The sequence below is a fragment of the Octopus sinensis genome, linkage group LG4 (genome assembly GCF_006345805.1).
Source record: "Octopus sinensis linkage group LG4, ASM634580v1, whole genome shotgun sequence".
Lineage (NCBI taxonomy): Eukaryota > Metazoa > Mollusca > Cephalopoda > Octopoda > Octopodidae > Octopus > Octopus sinensis.
The window spans coordinates 98148956-98171489 of NC_043000.1; the positions used below are offsets into that span (position 1 = coordinate 98148956).

Below are 22534 nucleotides of genomic sequence, written 5' to 3' on the forward strand. Positions count from 1 at the left end.
TCTCCAGTGGTAATGCACCCTTCCACGCAGCCTGTCCCGAACACTAGAAATAGCAGCTGCTTTTCCCCTACCTTAACAATGAGCTCACACATCTGACTTGCTTGGCTACCTTGATCGAAAAGGCCCAATGCTGCCCTGCCTGTGTGCGCGTCACTCCTGCTCCTTCCTCTTCCGGTCAGCCCCAAGTTCCGGCCAGCTCCCCAGCTGCTGACGTCATCCCGCAGAAGATATGGAGTGTGTGTCGTTATTTCCTTGACAAAATTGGTGTGGATCCTTCTATTATCAATGGAGATCAAATGCCCTTGCACTGGAATGAAAGTAGTGGACAACCTACCTTATCATTCAGAAATCAAGATACATTCGTCGAAGAAAACCACTATTTGTCTAAGGAACTTATCACAGTGTCCACCCAGGTTAGCAATGATACCAAAATCAATCTTATTCCAGAGTTTGTATTTAAAGGAACTGGAAAAAGACCATCACTATGGAATGCCTCACCTTCAAAGAAATATCAGCGGTCTCCTAAAGGTGCTTATAAATTAAAACAGCTGCTCTGTACTATTGGAAACTTTCCAAACCGATTCAATATGTTTTCACATGCAAACTTTGCCATTTATGTGCTTGATGATTACATGGTACATTTGATGCCAAAGGTGAGAGACACCTGCTGGAAAAGGGGTTATGTGTTAGTCATCATCAGAGATAGTATCACTGGATTTGTTCAAGTTAATGGCATACACTTGCACAAACAACTGAAAGCAAAATATTGTGAAATAGAGAAAGCAAAGATGCTAGAAAAATAATTCAAACTCTGAATAAAATACCCAATCAATCTGAGATGATGCAGATGCTACATCAAGCACATGAAGATTGCAAGATTGATGTCGAAGCTGCTTTCAAGTCGATGTAGGCCACAAATGCTTTTGACGGCTCTGAAGATTATAAGGTGTCAGAATGAATCATGCACCTCATTGGTTCATCAATGTGAGAGTTTGAAAAAGCTGCCAAAAGTGAGTGGGAAGATGAAAGCAAGCCACCTGGGAATCTTTTGGAGGTGATTGACCCATCTTGAGAAATCCTCATGGAGGTTTCGCAGGAGCCAAAGCACAGTCAGCCAAACATGATGAGGGGATGCTCTATCTCTCTTGTAGGAATCAGCAGTGATGATCAAGTTAATAAAGATGCCCTGTTCCTTGAAAAAATACTCATGTCAACTGTCAGTGAAACTCAGTGATCCATAAAGATGTGAATATTGAAACTGAGAAACCTGCAGAAGGACAGTGATGAAAAATCATGAGTTTATCATTTATACCTATTTAAGGAGTGCTATGTTTTATTATGTAAAGTTTGATAAATACTGCAAGTTCACAAAGCAGTAATTATACTCTTTGCATTGTGTTTTACTTTTCTTTCTAAGACAAGTTGCTTGCATCAATACCTGTTTAGTCCACAGCATTTAGAAAGAATCCCATCATTACCATAATTGACAAATGTCTTATTTTTATTATCCAAATGTATCTCTTAATTAAAGTGATGCACACGTATGTGCTAATTTCACTTCCCTCTTGTTCACTTCTTTTGCCTTGTTGTGTTGTCATATGTGCTGCAAGATGCTTTTTACTAATTTTCGCACATATACTATACAGTTACTGATTACCCCCTCCCCATTTACTGCAACCCACTCCCTTATATGAATTTAAGCAAATATCCAGCCCACCCGCTTATTGCAACACCCCCTATTATTTGGTTTTAAAAAAAATCAAGGGAGAGAAACTAGAACATTTTAAGATTTTATATAGCTACCACTACACAATTACAGATTTTCCACCCCGCCCCTGTTTATTCCAGCCCACCCGTTTATATGAATTTAAGCAAATGTCCCACCCACCTGCTTTTTCCAGCCCTGGCTATTTTGGGACCCAAGAGTAGTTTTCCTTAATGTCCTCTTGTAGATACTAAAGGGATACATAGATAAGTTCTTATCCATGTATGAGATGTTGATTACATACTTAATCTGTTAAGCTTGTACATGTCACAGAAAAAAAAAACATCTATTGTCAAAAGACTTGACAATAACAACACTATAGGTGGAAATTGCATGACAATGACACTACAAAAAGATATGCCTCTGTGAATTTGTTTATAGTAAATCAAGCATGCACTGCATACAATTCCTGTAGTACAATAAAGATATGAGACAACTGGACGATACTAAATTCTCAGGTTTCATATCAGTGTATCCTATCTTTTAGTCCTTCCTAAAACAAAAAGATCCACAAGACAGAATGGGTTTAAATTCCTAGTGTTTTGTCTTCAAGATTGTTTCCAATAACACCACATCTAAGGAACCATGTTTACTTCTTTTGTAGATAGTTGTTCTGACAGATGGCTGTGTGGTGAGAAGTTTGCTTTGCAACCACATGGTTCTGGGTTCAATCCACTGCAAGGAATCTTTGCGAAGTATTTTCTGTTATAGCCCTGGGCCAACCAAAGCTAGTTGAGTGGATTTGGTAGATAGAAAACAAAAGAAGCCCATCATGTATGTTCGTGTGTGTGTGTGTATGTGTGCGTGTGTGTCTTTGTCCCCTTCCACTGCTTGACAACCGGTGTCGGTTTGTTTACACCCCTATAACTTAGTGGTCTGATATAATAAGTACCAGGCAAAAAAAAAAAAAAATAAAAGTACTATGATCAATTTGTCTGACTAAAACTCTTCAAGGCAGTGCTCCAGCATGGCAACAGTCTAATGATTGAAACAAGAGAAAAAATTTAAAAAATAACCACCATGTCTAAGAAGGCTCATTTGCTCCTTTTCTAGATAAAAGTTATGACAAGAACTAGGATTCTATCACACCCTAATTAGTCTTAGTGTGCTCATTCACAATCTTGAGTAAGGTGGCATAGCTTAGCAGTATTTCTTCTGTTTTTAGATTCTGAAGTCAGCTTTACTTTTCATCCTTTCAGGGTCGATAAATTAAGTACCTGTTGGGGTCAATTTAATTGACTGGCCCCCTCCCCTAAAATTTTGGGCTTTGTGTCTATTTCTTCTGTCTTTACATTCTGAGTTCAAATTCCACCGAGGTCAGTTTTGCTTTTCATCCTTTCGGGCTCAATAAAATAAGTACCAGTTGCATAAATTAAGTACCAGCTGGGGTTGATCTAATCGAATAGCCCCTTCCCAAAGAATTTTGGGCTTTGTGTCTAGAGCAGAAAAGATTCACAATCTCGAGTATTTCAATATCATTGTACTTTATTGATGAAGAAGGATGGTGCACTGAATTGAAATTGGTTTGTAGACATAAGGCAGTCTGTTTCAATGTCCTTATACAACATTAGTAGAATTCTAGGTGTGTCAAGAAGTTTTGGAGCATGATGATTTTGTACTGTTTTCAGATGGTTGTATTAATGATACTCAGAGGTTTGTTGCTTGTTCTAGTTGGAACAACCTTACTCAAAAAATAGGTTGCCCTGATAAATAAATCACTTTTAATAATGATCATAGTTGAGGTAAAACAAACATTGATTGTTGTTGTTTAACCCCAGGTCAACTTTGATAAAACAGACATTCCAGCCACTGTTATCACCCCATCATTTTTAGGCATGGTGTATCTAAGACTACATTTTGCAATGTGTCCTTTTCGTAAGGTATTGGAGAGTATGGATTGAAGAAGATTTTGGTTGTCATTTCTAACAAACTGAGTGACTGCATAGCATCTCTTTTGTTGGGTTGTATTTATTTGGTTATTCTCAGCTGGTGGTTGGTAATTTGACAATGAGCATGTGGCATAAATTATGTAATACAGCAAAAGGATTAATTCTGCAAAGAAAAGCATACTTAGTGCAGCTGTGATATCGGGATTAAAATCGTGAAAGAGAGAGAGAGAGAGAGGGTGTGCTTGGTGATTGTGAGATTGTAATTTCAATGTACTAATATCTAAGAGCTTATTCCTGCTGTCATATAGTGGTAAGCTCCTAGAAAGCTAAGTTTGTGATACAGCTTCAGTTCTAGACTAAGCCAATATCTCTCTCTCACACACTTTTTCTTGTCTCTTGTCCAAATTGTTAACAATTCTCACATTGTCTTTCTCTCATTCCTTGGAAAGTGTCACAAGTGAAAACAAAGAGTCAAACTTTGGTAACCTGACGTTGCTTTATATCTTTTAATCTCAACTGCTCTTAGATTGGTTTTTAACATTGTTGTAAGATAATGTGATTTTGTGGGAAAATCAACCTAATTAAGTATCTAGTACTAATTACATTGATTAAAAAAAAGAAAAAAGAAAAAAGAAAAATAAGGCAAATTCAGCTACAGTGTGAGTTGAACTCAGAACTGTAAGATTAAAATTGACATAGGTATGGTTTTATTGATAATTTTGATTTGAAATTATATGGTTTTGGATTCAATTCCTCTGCATGATATCTTGAGCAAGTGTCATCAACCATTTTTCATTCATGAAGTTTGGTAGATTGGAAGTGGATGGGAGTCTGCAGGAGGGACCATTCCTGGTTTCTTGATGGTAAACTTATCTGTTTTCCCCATTTACTATTGCCATCTGACACTTAGCTGAGTTCACTCTGCTGCAAGAATAATGCAGGCCAGGTCTTCAGTTTGAGACTGATTTCCTCCAACCACTCTCAGTGACTCTGAAAAGTATCACAGACACCACCCTTCCTTTTTTGATTAAATCAAGAAAAAGAAAAAAAAGAAGTAAAAAAAAAAACTGGTGTTTAACCCTACTGTCTAATCCCTAGTTGCCTTTTGCTAAGTTCTTGCAAATATTTGGACAAAACTCTCCACCCACATTTTCCTGTTGATGAGCAGGCTGGGTGGGTATCAGCAAAATCAATTATCAGTCTTAGAAGGCTGCTGCACCTATTCAACCTTCTGAGTAATCTAAAAAGTTACATATAAAACTATATGAATACTGTGAGGAATGTTGTCAGCTATTCTACTGATTTTGTCATCCATCACCATTATTAACCCTGACATTATCAAGGTATATATACCCTGTTTTCAGATTGTGTACCAAAATTCTACCTTGAGCTAACAGATTTATGAAGTCAGGGCTAATCTGTGTTTCCAAGTTATTTAGGAAATTGAGAATATAAGGCTCCTCCATGTATAAAACTTCACCAGTCTGATGCAAAATTAACATACAACTGCTACCTGCTATTGGTACTCATTTTCAGCTGAGTGGATTGGTGCAATGTGAAATGAAATACTTTGCTCAAGGACACTATATGCCACCAGTCTGAAAATAGAACCTATGACCTAAAGATTGTGAGCCCAATAACCTAACTGCATACATCTTTAATAGGTTGTGAACTATGTTTATTATATGATGTATTGGTGTATGTGTCAGCTTGTGGTAAAGATCTGACAATAAAAGAACACAAAAGCTACATAGTACTTTAGTACTCACATAAATTGTAAAGCATCTTTTTTTTCTTTCTTAACGAATACTGAATAGTAAAAATAAATAGAAATATAGATCTTGCTTACATAACCACAATGAAACTAGGTAATGTTCCAACACTTGCCCTACATTTTAGCCTCACAACTTGCTTCCCAACCATATAGTCTTGCCAGCTTGGACAAGTGTTTTGTACTATAGCTCTGGAGAAATGAAAGCCATGTGAGGTGATTTGGTAAATGGAAACTGAAAGAAACTTGTCATATATATATATATATAAAGTTAATCCAAACATGAAAACACAAAGAGAAAACACAACAATGCGAGGACGTGGAACAAATATAGTATTATTATATATATATATATCTGTGTGTGAGTGTGTATATATATATATATCTGTGTGTGTCTATATATATGATATATATATATATATATATGATATATATATATATGTATATATATATATATCTGTGTGTGTCTATATATATATATATATATATATATATATATATATATATATATATATATATATATGTATTGACAGATTTTCTGAACATCTGTGAATATCCACCTCCAAAAAGTGACTTTTGCTATACCAACCACTTAACTGTCTTCAATCTGGCCTTGCTCCATATAGCCACCACCGGATATAAATTGCTATTCTTTATTATAAATTCATTATATATAGTCCACTCTTCTGAGTGGTCGGTGTTAGGAAGGGCATCCATCTCTAAAAATCCTGCCAAAACAGTCACAGAAGTCTGGTGCAGGCTTCTACCTGGCCAGCTCTTGTGAAACCCTTCCACCCATGCTAGCATGGAAGGCGGATGTTAAACAATGATGATGATGATGATGATATGTGTGTACAGTTTGTTACAGATCATGCCTTTCTTTCGCTGAGCTCAAATCTCATTTGCAGACTCATGGAAAACGAACCTCAACAAACTATTCTGCCTATATGTCTGTGCACACATTTCAGTATCATGTATGCCATAAGGTCTGCAAATCTAACAAAGGCCTCAAAAGAGATTTTAAGATCCACAATGATCAGAACTTAATTGCAGCACTTAGTGGTCTAAATTGGACATGCAATCTATGTGTGTGTCTTTTCAAAACATTGTCTGATTTAAAAAGCCACATCAGACGCCATGATGGTTCTAAAGTGTAGGTACAGGGGGTGATCAGACACTACATAAGGACTAGACAACCACCATATATGTATGTATGTATGTGTGTGTGTGTGTGTGGTGTGTGTGTGTGTGTGTGTGTGTGTGTGTGTGTGTATGTATGTATGTATGTATGTATGTATGTATGTATGTATGAATGAATGAATGAATGATCTATATGCTGAGTCAATGGGCAGACAAAAACAAAAGGCAACTAAACGAGGGAAAATTTGAGCTGATGCATTTTGGATGAAAGTTCACACTAAAACAGCCATACTCTCTTCCTTTAGGGGAACCATTCACAGCCTCTAACAATATCAGAGACCTGGGTGTAACTGTTGATGACAATCTCAGTTGGAGTGCCCACCTCAAAAATAAGGTTGATCTAACTCATAGGATGAGCTCCTGGATCTTAAGAACCTTCCGGTCCAGAGAACAAGATGTCATCATACCACTTTTCTCCTCCTTTGTACGGTCACACCTCGAATACTGCTGCCCATTGTGGTCTCCCCATACAAGACAAAACATCTCGAGGATTGAATCACCCTAGAGGGCACCCACTAAACGAATTGAAGGCATGACTGCTCTCGATTATTGGGACTGCCTTAAAGCCTTGAAACTCTACACTCTCCAGCGCTGCCACGAGCGGTTCATCATTTGTACGATGTGGAGAATATACCGCCAACTTTGCCCAAATGACCTGAACATTAGTTTCAAGGTTCATCAAAGGCTGGGACCACGGGCCATACGTCTCCCACCCAATTCAGGATCACAGCATATAGGTACACTGCAACATAATTTCTTTTCCTCAACAGGTCCTGCTCTATTTAACATTGTCCCGAAAGAGATCAAAGAGGAAAAGGATCCCATCACCTTTAAACGGAGTTTGGACAGATTTCTTCAAGGAATACCGGATAAGCCACCCATACCTGGATACAACTCACTCCTTGAATGGACCATAAACAGAACTTGACTTAAACAGGATTTAGATAATCCTATCAGGTGGTGCTATTAAGTTAGACATGGCCTGGACCAATCTTTGGTCGAAACATATCTAAGTTTATATATATATATATATTTGCTTGTGAAGACCTGTTGAGGCAAGTGAAATCAAAATCAAAATCGATGACTGGCATCCGTGCTAGCGGGGTGCGAAGAGCACCATACGAGTGTGATCGTTGACAGAGCAGATAACCGGCTTCCGTGCCAGTGGCACTTAAAAGGCACCATTCGAGTGTGCTTACTGGCACTCAAGCCCTGTGCTAGTAGGGTATTAAGAACATTATCCGAGTGTGATCATTGCCAGAGTGGCTATATGGTCTCCGTGCCGGTGGCACGTAAAACACACCATTTGAGTGTGACCGTTACCAGCATTGCCTTACTGGCACCTGTGCCGGTGGCATGTGTAAAAGATTCGAGTGAGGTCGTTGCCAGTACTGCCTGAATGGCCCCGTGCTGGTGGCATGTAAAAGCACCCATTACACTCTGAGTGGTTGGCATTAGGAAGGGCATCCAGCTGTAGAAACTCTGCCAGATCAAGATTGAAGCCTGGTGCAGCCATCTGGTTCGCCAGCCCTCAGTCAAATCGTCCAACCCATGCTAGCATGGAAAGCGGACGTTAAACGATGATGATATATATATATATATATACAACAGGCTTCTTTCAGTTTTTGTCAATCAAATCCACTCACAAGGCTTTAACCTGCCTGTGGCTATAGTAGAAGACATTTGCCCAAAGCGTCACACAGTAGAACTGAACCCAAGGTCACATGGTTGGGAAGCATGCTTCTTAACCACACAGCTACACCTGCACCTGATATATGTTTTTATAAAATAATGATTCAGCAAAAGTTACTATAACAGTACAAGTATGTTTTAATGGCCACAAAGGCTACAAACTGCTTCACTGTCAATATGATTTCAGATCAATTTACTTGCCAAACTGTACAGCTTACACACACACACACACATACACAGTGGGAGAGTTCAGATGCAGTGATTAAAAAAAAGAAGTATGTTTGTACTTAGTGTTTAATCAAGATTTCTATCAAGACAACATGGTTTTGAAATGTTAGTATCATAAACCATGAGAGTTCATTCTCCTTTGAGTTGTAGAATTAGTCTTAGTAACCTTGCAGATGTTGAAGATCAAGCATCTTCAGAATTGTAAAAGAAGACTACTTTGTAGAGAGTTCTTGTTATCAGACATTACATTTATTATTTGCTAATTGCAGTATTGAGCTGTGTTTGTTCCATAACACTTATTAACAGACAAAGTGAATGGGCTGTCATGGATTAAGTATGTTGTGTACATTGTGCAGTGTCAGTGGAGAATTAAGGGTCATTGACCCTCAGAATAGCAGTCAGATCGATGCTCTATCAGTCTATTTATCTGCATGTAGCATAGTGGTTAGGATATTTGGCTTCTGATCATAGAGTCGTGAGATTGATTTCTGCTAGTGTGTCATATCATTTAGCAAGACACTTTATTTCACGTTGCTCCAGTCCACTCAGCTGGCAAAAATGAGTCATACCTGTAGTTCAAAGGGCCAGCCTTGTCACATTGTCATGCTGAATCTACCTGAGAACTATGTTAAGGGCATGCATGTCTATGGAGTGCTCAGCCACTTGCACAATAATTTTACAAGCAAGCTGTTCCATTGATCAGATCAACTGGAATACTCATCCAGACAATTAACCTCATCATTGTAAAAGAGTGCCAGTTTTTTTTATTAATCTATATCTAGAATAATGCAATAAACCTAAATCTTCAGATGTATTTTTTAAAATATCACTAATGTCAAACTATGGATACAATTAAAGTTATAATTTTCCAGACAATTAACCTTTATATTTACAGAGTTTATTTACATCAATGTTGCTTCAATCACTTAAATCTCTGGCTTCAGATGTATTTTTGTTACCTAATTCAAGACTGGATTTTCACTAGGAACCTTTCTTTCTAAACTAAAGTCAGTAATGTCCTTATCAAAAAAATTCATAATTTACCAATAAAAGTTTCTAGTTTAAATCCAGGCAAGAACTCTGTACAGATCCAAGAATAAGATATCTGATGATAATTGACGTGCAAAGTGATCAAAGCACAAAATATATATCGAAATGTATTCTGAAGATGAAGTTGATACAAGTTATAATCTTATTGATAGAGCAAGCTTTCTTAATAAAATGGTCATACTGGACAGTGTAATCTTAGAAAAACAAACAAGAAAAAGCAATGGCTATGGTTGGAACACATTTGATCATACATCTGCTTGCTTAGGGCTTATCTAGGGTTAATCACCAACAATCTAATATGAAGGTGTATTGGGCACTTATATTTTCTGTCCTATAAAATAAAGCTATTCACAAGTGTTTATGCCATTACATTCTCTCTCTTTCATATACACATTTGAAAGTATAGGTATCAACATAAAACCACTCTCAAAGGACTTAAGATGGAGTTAGAGTTCATTATGTAATAAATTAAAATAAATGTGATTTACCGTAGATAGCAATATATTTTATTCTATGAACTTTTCAAATGAATTTATTTGAAAAGCTTGAATAAAATGAAACCTGACCATTTTTAATGAATCACATTTATTTTAGTATGATATATATCATCATTTAATGTTCAATTTTGATGCTGGTATGAATTGGAAGATTTGATAGGTGTTGCTGAGTCCCAGGACTGCATCAGCTTGGCATGCTTTCTACTGATGGATGTCCTTCCTAATGACAACCACTTTACTGTGTGTGCTAGATGCTTTTTTTTTTGGTGCCACTAGCACTAGGAAGGTTGCCAAATAACTTGCAAGCCAAGAAAAGAATAGGAAAAAGGATAAAAGTCCCTTTGACAAGTAGTGGTGGTGATGACAAGTATTTGAGAGTGGGGGTAGGCCAGTAGATTTATGCCAGGTGTTGAGAGGCTAAAGTATGACAGAAGGACAAGCATAGGTGTCTTATAGAGATGAAACAAGGTTACCCTGCATTTTATAAGAGTGGACAAGAGTAGCTGGAAAGAAGGTAGAGATAGTGGTAATGAGATGTCAAACTATCTCAACATATATTTATACATGCACACAAACACATGCATATAAAATACACCACACATGCACACATCTATGGATAATTATATAGTTTTTATCTTGATCTTTATTACATTTCAATTTCTTCAACTTTATTAACATGTAGGTTAAGTGAAGTATCAGAAGGCACTCTATATTGCAAGAGTTACTGAGGAGAGAGAAAAAAACCCAAAATTTTACCTGAGCTTGAGAGGACAACATTGAGTTAAAATGGCGTTGATACATCAAATATCTCAACAATATGTTTTAGTTTTACTGAAAGTTTTGAGGCAGTCAATACCTTTCATTTGCAATGTTTTGTTCATAATTTAGCATTAATAACAGAAAAAAAATCTCTTTGTTTCTTATGCAATTAGACCCTGATAAAAAAATTAATATAAATTATTTCCAGCCATGTAGCATGAACAAATTGTGTTCTCATTGAAAATAAAATGCTAATAATAATAATAATAATAATGATAATTCCTTTTTTCTATAGGCATTTGGTGGTGGTGGTGGTGGGAACAGGATTAGTTGATTACATCTCATACTTATTTTATTGACCCTCCATTACATCACACACTTATTTTGCTGATCCTCAAAAGGATGAAAGACAAAGTTGGCTGTGGCAGAATAAACCTTTCTACTATAGACACAAAGTTTGAAATTCTGAGTGCTCAACTGATACTTATTTCACAGACACTGAAAAGATGAAAGGCAAAGTTAACTGTGGCAGAACTAGAACTCAGGACATAAAATTGGAAGAAATGCTGCCAAGCATTTTGTCTGGCATGCTAATGATTTTGCCAGCTTGCTGCCTTTAATCCTTTAGCATTTAAACCGGCCATAGCTGGTCAAATATTCTACATGTTTTACATTCAAACTGGCCATATCTAGCCTTGCAAAGACCTGTTGAGGCAAGTGAAATTGAAATCAAATTCGATGACTGGCATCCGTGCTAGTGGAGCGCTAAGAGCAGCATACAAGTGTGATCGTTGCCAGAGCAGCTAACTGGCTTCCATGCTGGTGGTACGTAAAAATCACCATTTGAGCGTGATTGTTACCAGCATCGCCTTACTGGCACGTTAAAAAACATTCGAGCGAGGTTGTTGCCAGTGCTGCTGGACTGGCTCCTGTGCAGGTGACATGTAAAAAACACCATTTGAGTGTGGCCATTGCCAGTACCGCCAGACTGGCCCTCGTATCGGTGGTAGGTAAAAGCACCCACTACACTCTTGGAGTGGTCACCATTAGGAAGGGCATCCAACTGTAGATAATCTGCCAGATCAGATTGGAGCCTGGTGCAGCCATCTGGTTCGCCAGTCCTCAGTCAAATCGTCAAACCCATACTAGCATGGAAAGCGGACGTTAAACGATGATGATAATGATCATCATCATCAAAACCTCAAAGCAATAAGATAATGCATGATTAATTCAACACAATCACTAATAAAAGAGCTTTATATTTAACAGAGTAATCTGAATGCTAAAGGGGCAATGCTAATATTATAGTAATATTTCTAAAATAGACATTCTAACAATACCTGAAATTTAGGTAGAGGAGCTAGTTGACTGAAGCAACCTCAATGTTTGACCGGTATCTTATTTTAGTCACCCAAGAAGGATGAAAGGCAAATAGGATTTGAACCCAGAATGTAAAGAGCTGGAACAAATATAAATTCACCATTTCTAACATAAGTACAAGGCCTGAAAGTGGATGGAAGGATAGAGGGGAGCTGTTGATTATATGGGGCCCAGCACTTGAGGGATACTCATTTCTTCGACACTAGAAGGATGAAAAATAAAGACGGTCCCACAAAGATTTGAATGCATAGTACAAAGAGATGTATATATGCAAAGCAATTACATTCAGAGCTTTAATGGTCCTCTTTCTCATTGCTCTCAATGACAAAGGCAGTCATTTTAAAGGGAGGAGATTGGTCAAATACATTGACACCCCATCCCCCCAGTGCTCAATTGGTACTTTATTTTGTTGACTGTAGTATTTGAAATCAGGATCTAAAGTGCTGGAATAAATGCCACTAAACATCTTGTCAGACATGCTAACGATTCTGCCAGCTTGCAATAATAATAATAATAATCCTTTCTACTATAGGCACAAGGCCTGAAATCTTTTTGGGAGTGGGGGTTAGTTGATTACATCAACCCCCATATGCAACTGGTGCTTAGTACTTATTTTATTGACCCTGAAAGAATGAAAGGCAAAGTCACCAAAGCAGAATTTGAACATAGAACACAAGGATGGATGGAATGCTAAGCGTTTTTGCCCAGCATGCTAATGGTTCTGTTAGTTTGCCACCTTAGTTGTAGTAGTAGTAGTAATAATGGTGGCATTAAATTTTGCCACAAGGGCAGCAATTTTGGGGGAAGGGATGTATCGATTACATCAACCCCAGTTCTATATTTAAGAGATGAGGAATTATGTACATTATTTACAGTTGACAGATATTTGACGGGCATATGGTGTGGTGGTTAAGAGTGCAGGCTACTAACCCCAAGATCCCAAGTTCGATTCCAGGCAGTAACCTGAATAGTAATAATAACATCAAAAAATACCTTAGGAATGAGAACCCAGGTTCGAAATTTTCCCAAGACACCTGATGAAGGCTGGAGGGTATATCAGCCAAAACGTTGTGTTAACAACAAACAAGATGAAAACAAATATCCATCAATTGTAAATAATGTATATCAACTCCTGTGTTCAACTGGTATTTATTTTATCAACCCTGGAAAGGCAAAGTTGACCTTGGCATAAGTTGAACTCAGATCGTAGTGATGGGCGAAATGCTGCTAAGTGTTCTGCCAGCTCACTGCCTTAATAAGAACAACAACAACAATAATGATGATAATCATTCTTTCTTTCTACAATAAACACATGGTTTGAAGTTTTGGGGGTGGGGTCTAGTTGATAACATTGACCCAAGTGCTCAACTGGTACTTATTTTATTAACCCTGAAAGGCAAAAGCTGACTTGATGGAAATTGAATACAGAACATAAAGCCAGAAGAAATGCCACAAAGCATTTTGTCTGGCTTGCTAATGATTCTGCCGGCTCACCTTAATAATAATAATAAGCTTTGAAAGCTGGAAACACATGATACAATCATCGAGTTGAAAGAGTACTGGAGTTGGAAAAATGTAAGATTTTGTAGGACTTTCCTATTCAAATCGGCAAGAAGTTAGAAAATAATAGACTGGACATAGTGATTATAGATAAGGAAAAGTGAAGTTGCTTACTAATCAACCCATCATACCTGTTTGATTCCAGCATTGAAAAGGAAGAAGATGCAAAATAAAAAAAAAAAAAATACAATTCCTTAAAATTTGAAAGAGGAATAAGTTAGAATATGAAAACTGTAAAGGTTGGGAATAATAAGCCAAGATATATACAAATGGCTGAAGGAGATTGAAATAGAATGCCCTGTAGAGCTCCTACAGAAAGTTTGTCTCTTAGGGAGAGCAAGGATCATCAGGAAGGTTCTAAGCATTTGGAAGACTACTGAAAACTTGTGGATAACAGGGGTATAGGCAGTAACCTACTACCCACATAAGTCCTACTAAAAATAAGACCGAACCCGAGTCAAACCAAATGATAATAATAATAGTTTGTAATAGGGATACGAGACTTTAAATTTCTTTTGGAGAGAGTAGTACTAAAAATGATGTAAGAAACAACTGATTATATTGACCTTGGTACTTCACTGGTATTTATTTCATCCACACTGCCCAGAAGGGGTTTTTGAAAGACAAAAATTAACCTGAGCAGGATTCAAACTTTGAGCATAAAGAGCTGTAACTAAATATTGCAAGGTGCTTTGTTTGTCAATCTACTGATTCTACCAATCTTCCATTAACAATAATGATTTCAAATTTTGGCACAAGGCCAGAAATTTTAGTGGTGGGAGCAAGCAGATAACATCAACTCCAGTGCTTAACTGGTACTTATTTTATCAACACTAGAGGAGTGAAAGGCAAAGCTGACCGTGGCGAGATTTGGCGAGAATAGAAAGGACTTTAAAAAATAATGGAAAGCAGTTTACCTGACACTAAGGATTCTGACAGTTTGCCGTCTTCCACTACAACTAATGCTAACAGTTTCTTAGGTGCAAAGCTAGCAAATTTGATGGGGGAATGGTTTAGTCAAATATATTAAAACCAGCATCTGAGTGGTACTAATTTTATTGATGATGGAAGGCAAAGCTGGCCTTAGTGGCACTTGAACATAAAATGTAAAGAGACTCAACTAATACAGCAAGTCATTTTGTCCAAAACTAAGCTCTAATAGTAAAACTTTCTTATATAAGCTCCCGTACTCACTGATACCTTATTTTATCAACCTTAGAAGAAAAATTTAAATACCAGACAACAATAAATAATAAACATAAGCAGATAATATAAACTGATTACAGTAATGATGGCCACTTCACACATTAGACCTCATACATAGAATAATAGCTGCACATATAAAGCAGAAATATTATAAAGTAAACTTTTGTGAAAAAAAAAAAAAGAAAATTTTTTAGAAGATTGAGTTTATTGAAGAAAAAATATTAAAAAATACCAGCAAAGTCTTATGTTTGGTTTCCATATAAGGAGTTGCAATATAGGAAGTACAGCTAGTATGCATTCTAAGTCTTGGAGGGAAATAATTTATTAGGATGATGAAATAAGTTGGAAAAAAAATTAGCATTATCAGAACAGTAGTGTCAGGATTTTGTGACATTGCTTTGCTGGGTGGTTGGAGGTGTCTGTTTTATAAGCAGCTTCTTGTCACAAGTCCAAATTGTTTTGCAAGGAACAAGTCAAGCCAAAAAGACTGACTTCAATATATGGGTTATATCAGGGTAGTGAGCTGGTAGAATAGTTAGCACGCTGGACAAAATACTTAGCAGCATTTCTTCTAGCTTTAGCTTCCGAGTTCAAATTCCACTGAGGCTCACTTTGCTTTTCATCCTTTTGGAGTTGATAAAATAAATTACCAGCTGAGCAGGATTGGATTCATCAAAATAATTAAATACTGCAAAGCGTATGATCTGGTGTGCCATCATTTTACCTTATTTACAGCCCTCCCATAATATTAACTGCTTTTAAAATAGGCATAAGGCCAGGAAATTATGAGAGAGGTTAGCTGATTAAACTAACCTGATACTCTGATGGTATTTTATTTTACCAACTCTGGAGAGATGAAAGGTAGAGTTGATCTTCACAGGATATGAATTCAGAATGTAAAGAGCTGAAAGAAGTAGTTTTAATCATTTTTATGATGCTCAAACAATTCTGCCAATCCAATGACATTATTAATAATTTTGGCACAAGGCCAGGATTTTGAAGGGAGGTGTTTGTTAATAATAAATATAATTTCATTTATATAATATAAGGCAGCATGTTGGGCAAAATGCTTAGTGGCACTTTGTCCATTTTTATGTTCTGAGTTCAAATTCTGCTGGGCCTGACTTTGTTTTCATCCTTTCAGGGACAATAAATTAAGTACCAGTTGAATAATGAGGTCAATGTAACTGACTTACCCCTTCCCCGTAATTGCTGGCTTTGTGCCAAAATTTGAAACAAATAATATTTGTATTATTACACTGATAGTGATAATAAATATAATAATGGTTTTTAATTTAGGCACAAGGTCAGTGGTTTTGGAATGAGGAGGACTAGTCAGTAATAGTGAATCTAGCACTAGGATGAATGGCTAAGTTGACCTCGGCAGGATTTGCACTTAGAATGTAAGACATGGAAGAAATATATACCATAAGGCATTTTTTTCTAAAGCTCTAATGATTCTGTCAATCCACATAAATTCCAATGAGTAGAATAGATGATAAAAATCAACCTCAGCAGGATTGAACTCAGAATGTATGCTGCAAGATATTTTGTCTAACATTCTAATCCTTCTGCCATTGTTCCACAAAACATTTTCAATATTGTAGTTAATAGACACAAGGCAATGTAACAGAAAGAAGAAATATATAAGAAACAGACCAATGCAGTAGAAGGGCTCTGAGTGAATTCCCCACTAAATTATAGAAAAATATCACATTGATGGAATACAGAAAAAAAAAAAAAACATCACAGGAATCACTGCCTTCTTTAAGAATATAAAATTTATTTATTCCAGCACATATGTGCAAAATGTAACAGATGTAGATACATACACACACACGCTATACAAGAGTCATTGTAATGTTTCATAGAAAAGCAGATATTGAATAGATTACAATGATGATCACCACCACCCATCAGTTCACATAAAATAATTGACATCCACATCCATGTATACTCTTCTTTGTTCTACTCTTTTACTTCTTTCAGTCATTTGACTGCACCCATGCTGGAGCATTGCCTTTAGTTGAACAAATCAACCCTAGGACTTATTTTTTGTAAGCCTAGTACTTATTCTATCGGCCTCTTTTTGCTGAACCGCTAAGTTACAGGGACATAAACACACCAACATCAGTTGCCAAGCGTTGGTGGGAGGAAAACACAGACACACAAATATATATATGTATATATATATATATATATATATATATATATACACAACAGGCTTCTTTCAGTTTCCATCTACCAAGTCCACTCACAAGGCTTTAGTCAGCTCAAGGCTACAGTAGAAGACTCTTGCCCGAGGTGCCACATAGTGGGACTGAACCCAGAACCATGTGGTTGGGAAGCAAGCTTCTTACCACATATATTTTTATTTCAATTATTATTTAGAAGAAGCAACAGAGTGACTCAAGGGCCAAGAGTTTTATGTGTTTGGTAAGTGTTAATGCATGAAACTTTCCGTCCTTGACTACCTCTGCTGATTCTGTTAAATATTATTAATATATATTAGTGTGTGTGTGTGTATATACATATATATGTATCTGTGTGCATACTATATATATATATATATATTCTTTTGTTCTTTTACTTAAGTCATTGGATTGTGGCCATAGCTGGGCACTGCCTTGACAGTTATATCTGATTAAACTGATACCAGTTATTTTCCGTGTTATACCTGTTAGTTATTGTAGCGGTTTCTTCTAGCCCAAAGTTACAGCAATGAAAGTAAGCCAACACTGTTTGTCAAGTGGTGAAAAAAACAAACACAAATACTCATACACACACACACATACATGCACACAAATGCCCAACGGGCACACACAAGCTATCCTGTAGCTTACATTAACAAAATCCCATTAAAAGGTATTGGTTGACCTGTAGGTTGAAAGAAGACACTTGCCCAAAGAACTATGCAGTGAGACTGAACCCCAAACCATGTTGATTGTAAAGTGAACTTCTACCCATATAGCCATGTCTGTATATATAAATATATATAGATACACACACACATCTATATAGTTATTATATATCTGTGGTTATACATCTGTTATAGTTATATACATCTGTATAGTTATTATACACTTCCATACATGCTCAAACATACACACACACACAGTCCAACAGCAGTAGATGTTCAAGCAGTGAAGCAAAGTAGTTTAGCATTTGCTATTACAACAAATATTATATACACATAAAAATAATTATGTATATTACATTCTTTTGTCAGAGAACCAAAACATTACATGTGTGTATGTATATATATATATATATATAAATTGAGATAACATATATCCAATATACTGGGATAACATATATCCAATATACTGCCAGTAAAGCACCCAACAAAGTTAATACATAAATGTTAAGAATTGCGATGCAATTAATTCATTTATTGTATTATATGGGCGAAGGTAAAATGTTTTACCACAAATTTATAATACAAAATAAGAAAATGGAGAAATACACCTTAATCAATAATCAACTACCAGATAATACCCAATCACATAATTTATTAACCCACTACATATGAACATCAAGGTCAAACATACATATTGTACTTATTGTATCATATTACTCATTGATGTGCATTGTTTTGTTCTGTACTATTATGTTTGACTTTGATGTTCATATGTAGTGGGTTAATGAATTATGTGATTGGGTATTATCTGGTAGTTGATTATTGATTAAGGTGTATTTCTCCATTTTCTTATTTTGTATATATATATATATATATATATATATATATATGTATATATCACACACACATAGTATTTACGTTTTTATGCAGATATAAAAAGTGCTCAATGCACACCTGCATGTAGAGTTTGTAACTGTGTGTTGGTAAACTGGATTATGTTCTCTCAGACCTAAAGGTTTTGTGTAATTGATGTGCTGTCAGCTGCACCCACCAATAAGTCTCAACACCATCAGGCTTTATGACAAGTATGATACTCACCAAGTATGAAGAAATAATCCAGTATGCCAACATGTAATCATATGTGTATGTGTGTGAATAGACATTAATAAGAGGCCACACCAATGGATGTAAACAATTGCATCAGGTTGTAACAGTTCTCAGACGAAGATTTGCAGCGTGGTGTGAAACTGGATTCACAAGATAAATATTCAGCTTAAATAAACTGTTCATTCTAGGAGTATTGCATACTTCTTTGTCATTCATTCAACATACTTATCAACTTTTGAAATACACACACACACACACACACACAACACATATATCTATATATATATTTATGTATCTGTGTGTATATGTACATATATATTTATGTGTCTGTGTATATATATATATATATATATATATATATATATATACACATACACACATACACACACATATGTACACACATACGTATGTATATGTGTGTATAAATATGTGCATATATATTTATATGTATATAATTGTATGTATGCATATATATAAATATATATATATATTTATGTACACAAATACACACACATATATAATTAGATGTCATTTGTTTTTCTGTCTATTGTTCCAGGCTAGCATGGTTTACATGTATAATAGTTTTACAGCTGGATGCTCTTCCTGTCACATACTCTTGTGGATTAACAATGATAGATACCAATGCTTTCATGTGGGAGGTTCACAATTTTTCAAGAGTTCCACTTAAGAATGTTGGTAATCCATTTCCATGTCATCTAACATGGAAGTGAATTTCTAAAATTTTTGAAGGGAATGTTTGAAAAATTGCAAGCACCCAACATGAAAACCATTAGTAACATTGTTAATCTACAAATAAAGTATATACACACACACAGACATATTTTAACACTTACCTAAGAGGTCTAATTAGGTGTGCAGTGTATGTCACACACCTGTGTGTTCTCAAACAGCATGATCAATATTGGGAGAAGACTGGGAAAATTGGAAAAGCAAGGTACTCGTTATCTTCGTTATATAATTGAGTACTGTTTGATGAATACCAGTGGGATTTTGAACCCTTTGATACCAATGAAAACAGCCAGGATGTCTCTCTAACGGTTGCACCAATTCTGCTGTCCCCAACAACGAGCTACTGGCACCACCAGAGGGTAGCAATATTATCATTGAAGGCGTGAAATTGCATTTGACCCTCTGGCCAATAACTGATGAGGATTTGGTGACCTTCTGTGTCTATTTTCCATTTGTCTGTGCATTTATTATAGTTTTTTTTTAATATATTTATATATCTTGTCAGTAGTCCATATATCCAAAAAAGAACAGTCTAAAGTATTAGAGCAGTGATATATTTCTTAGGAAGAAGTTATGGTTGGTCATAGAATGATCATTGGTTTCACACCTAGAAAGTGTTTAGCAGCATAGGAGACTCATCAGACTCATAAGGCTGAAGATGCATGAGGTTATGCACCTTCAGCCATTTAAGTCTGACAAGTTCCTTATACTGCTAAGTGCTTTATAGATGCAAAACCAATAACTGGCCATAACTTCTAACTTTCTAATATATATATGTATATATATACACACACACACACATATACTCAGTCATGAACTTTCAGAACTTACAATTTCATATTAACAGAGAGAAAGACAGAATGCATAGGGGATGATTGTAAGAGGAAGAGTCACCAACTGAGGTTTGTCATATAAACAATAAACATGCAGGTCAACACTTTTCTTTGGTGGGCAATTTTTAAATATATTTGAAATTAGTTTTTAAACCTGTGTGTTTATTGCTTATGTTAAAAGGAATTATTTCCAGAAAAAAATCCCCCCAAAAAATCAGAAAACCCAAAAGTTAAAAAAAAAGAGCCACAAACTCAGAGAGCTGTGAAGTTGGGAAGACTGCGTAAAAGTCTGAATAAACCAAGCAAGGATAATGAACATACACTACTTGTTTCAATTATCAACTAAGCTTGCTTTGATGATATAACCCAGGCCATGCTAAAATACTTTTAAAACTAGTGAAAGTATAAATGATTTAACACATTGTGTTAGATGTATCTTCTTAGTATATATAAAAGTAAATCAATTCTGTGTTGGTTTCAACAAGAGTTCCAGTTTTTCATTCAATGAAATTAACCATTCATAATCCTCAGACAGGCTCAGTGTTGTGACAATGCTGGTCATCTGAATTGCAGGCTGGTTCACCTTGTATTACAGTGCAAGAAACTGAGCATTCCACAGATCCATGTATCCTACATGTAACCCTGAAGTAGACTCAGTGTAGTATAGGCATGTCTGGTGACTAACAGAAACAGTGCTTCTGCAGGTCTTCTACATATATTCTGTCTATGAAATTTCACCTAGAAATCTTGGGCTGATCTGAGGCTATGGTAGAAGATATTTGCCCAAGCCAGACCCAATAGGATCAAACCTTAGTGGCTCATGATTGCTAAAGGAACTTCTTAGTGATTCAACTGGGTCTGTGCCCTACATAACACACTTTTATTTTTATTTGTTAAAATACTGATTCCTGCTCATGGAGAAAACAATTGGTCTCTTTCAACCTTTTTGTTGATTATATATAAGTGCATTTCAATGTATTGTATTGCCATGTGAATTACAATAATGTAGTGTAATTCACAGGAGCAATCATGGGACAAGGGGGTTCACTATTAAAAGCTCTTGTCTTTGTGCATAACTTATTTATCAAAGTGGTTTTGATTCCCAAATTAGATAGTGCATTGCATTCTTGAACAAAGTATTTAATTTCACATGGCTCTGCGATCACTTTGATACCAGACATGTAACACACTGTGCACCTGTACAAGCGATGTTGATTTGATGGAGGGAGTGAGCAAATGCACAACAAAAACATTTTAGCAATATAAACAAATTATCTGTACAGGTTGTTCAGCAAGAACTTGCAGAAATATCATTCTCAGACTTGAAGGGGTTACAAAGAAGAAGATTTATTAAAGCAAATCATCTTATGTGGTGTTCATTCATTTCTGAGTTGTACCCAAAGAGATATCCAAATTTAACACTACTTTATTCATTAGAGTACCTAATTATAGTTTGGTGGAGAGGAATACTTCAGAGACAAGAGTCTTGGCAATAGACAGAATACACTCCTGATGTCAAGAGAGGAACTGTGAAACTACTGGCTGATTGGGAGTATTATTGGGTGAAGGAAGTTGTAGAGAGAGAAGTGGACAGTGGAAAAAAACTGACAGGAGAAATATTGATTCGATGCTGAATATGTGTAGGTCACTATTCAGCGCTTTAACATAGTGTTTGTGTGTGTGTATATATACATAAATATGTAGATATATATAGATAAATACCCTCATAAACATAGATAAATTTTTATATATATATATATATATATATATATATGCATAAATACATGTATACAGAGATATGTACACGTATAATTACATACATTCATATAAGTGTGACTGTGTGTGTATATATATATATATATATATGCAGATAGATAAATAACTCACACACACATATATATATATATATATATATAAATGTTTATATAGATATGTACAAGTATACACACACACACACACACACATATATATATATATATATATTTAT

The 22534-nt window shown here is 35.9% G+C and overlaps 3 long non-coding RNA genes across 4 annotated transcripts; 1 reads left to right on the forward strand and 2 right to left on the reverse strand.

Annotated features, from left to right (window-relative positions):
• The first annotated feature begins 2379 nt into the window (after positions 1-2379).
• Positions 2380-14181, forward strand: LOC118763045. The gene is made up of 3 exons (XR_004998797.1): positions 2380-2391; positions 12577-12587; positions 14051-14181. It is a non-coding gene; the product is annotated as an uncharacterized LOC118763045 (long non-coding RNA).
• On the reverse strand, positions 4023-22524 carry LOC118763043. 2 transcript variants are annotated; one of them, XR_004998795.1, is made up of 3 exons: positions 22503-22519; positions 17588-18010; positions 4023-4047 (listed from the first exon to the last, which is right to left on the reverse strand). It is a non-coding gene; the product is annotated as an uncharacterized LOC118763043 (long non-coding RNA). The 2 variants fall into 2 exon arrangements; XR_004998794.1 differs by lacking the exon at positions 4023-4047 and having other exon boundaries at positions 17666-18010; positions 22505-22524.
• Positions 20198-22332, reverse strand: LOC118763044. Its single transcript, XR_004998796.1, has 2 exons — positions 21490-22332; positions 20198-21242 (listed from the first exon to the last, which is right to left on the reverse strand). It is a non-coding gene; the product is annotated as an uncharacterized LOC118763044 (long non-coding RNA).
• Positions 22525-22534: the final 10 nt, after the last annotated feature.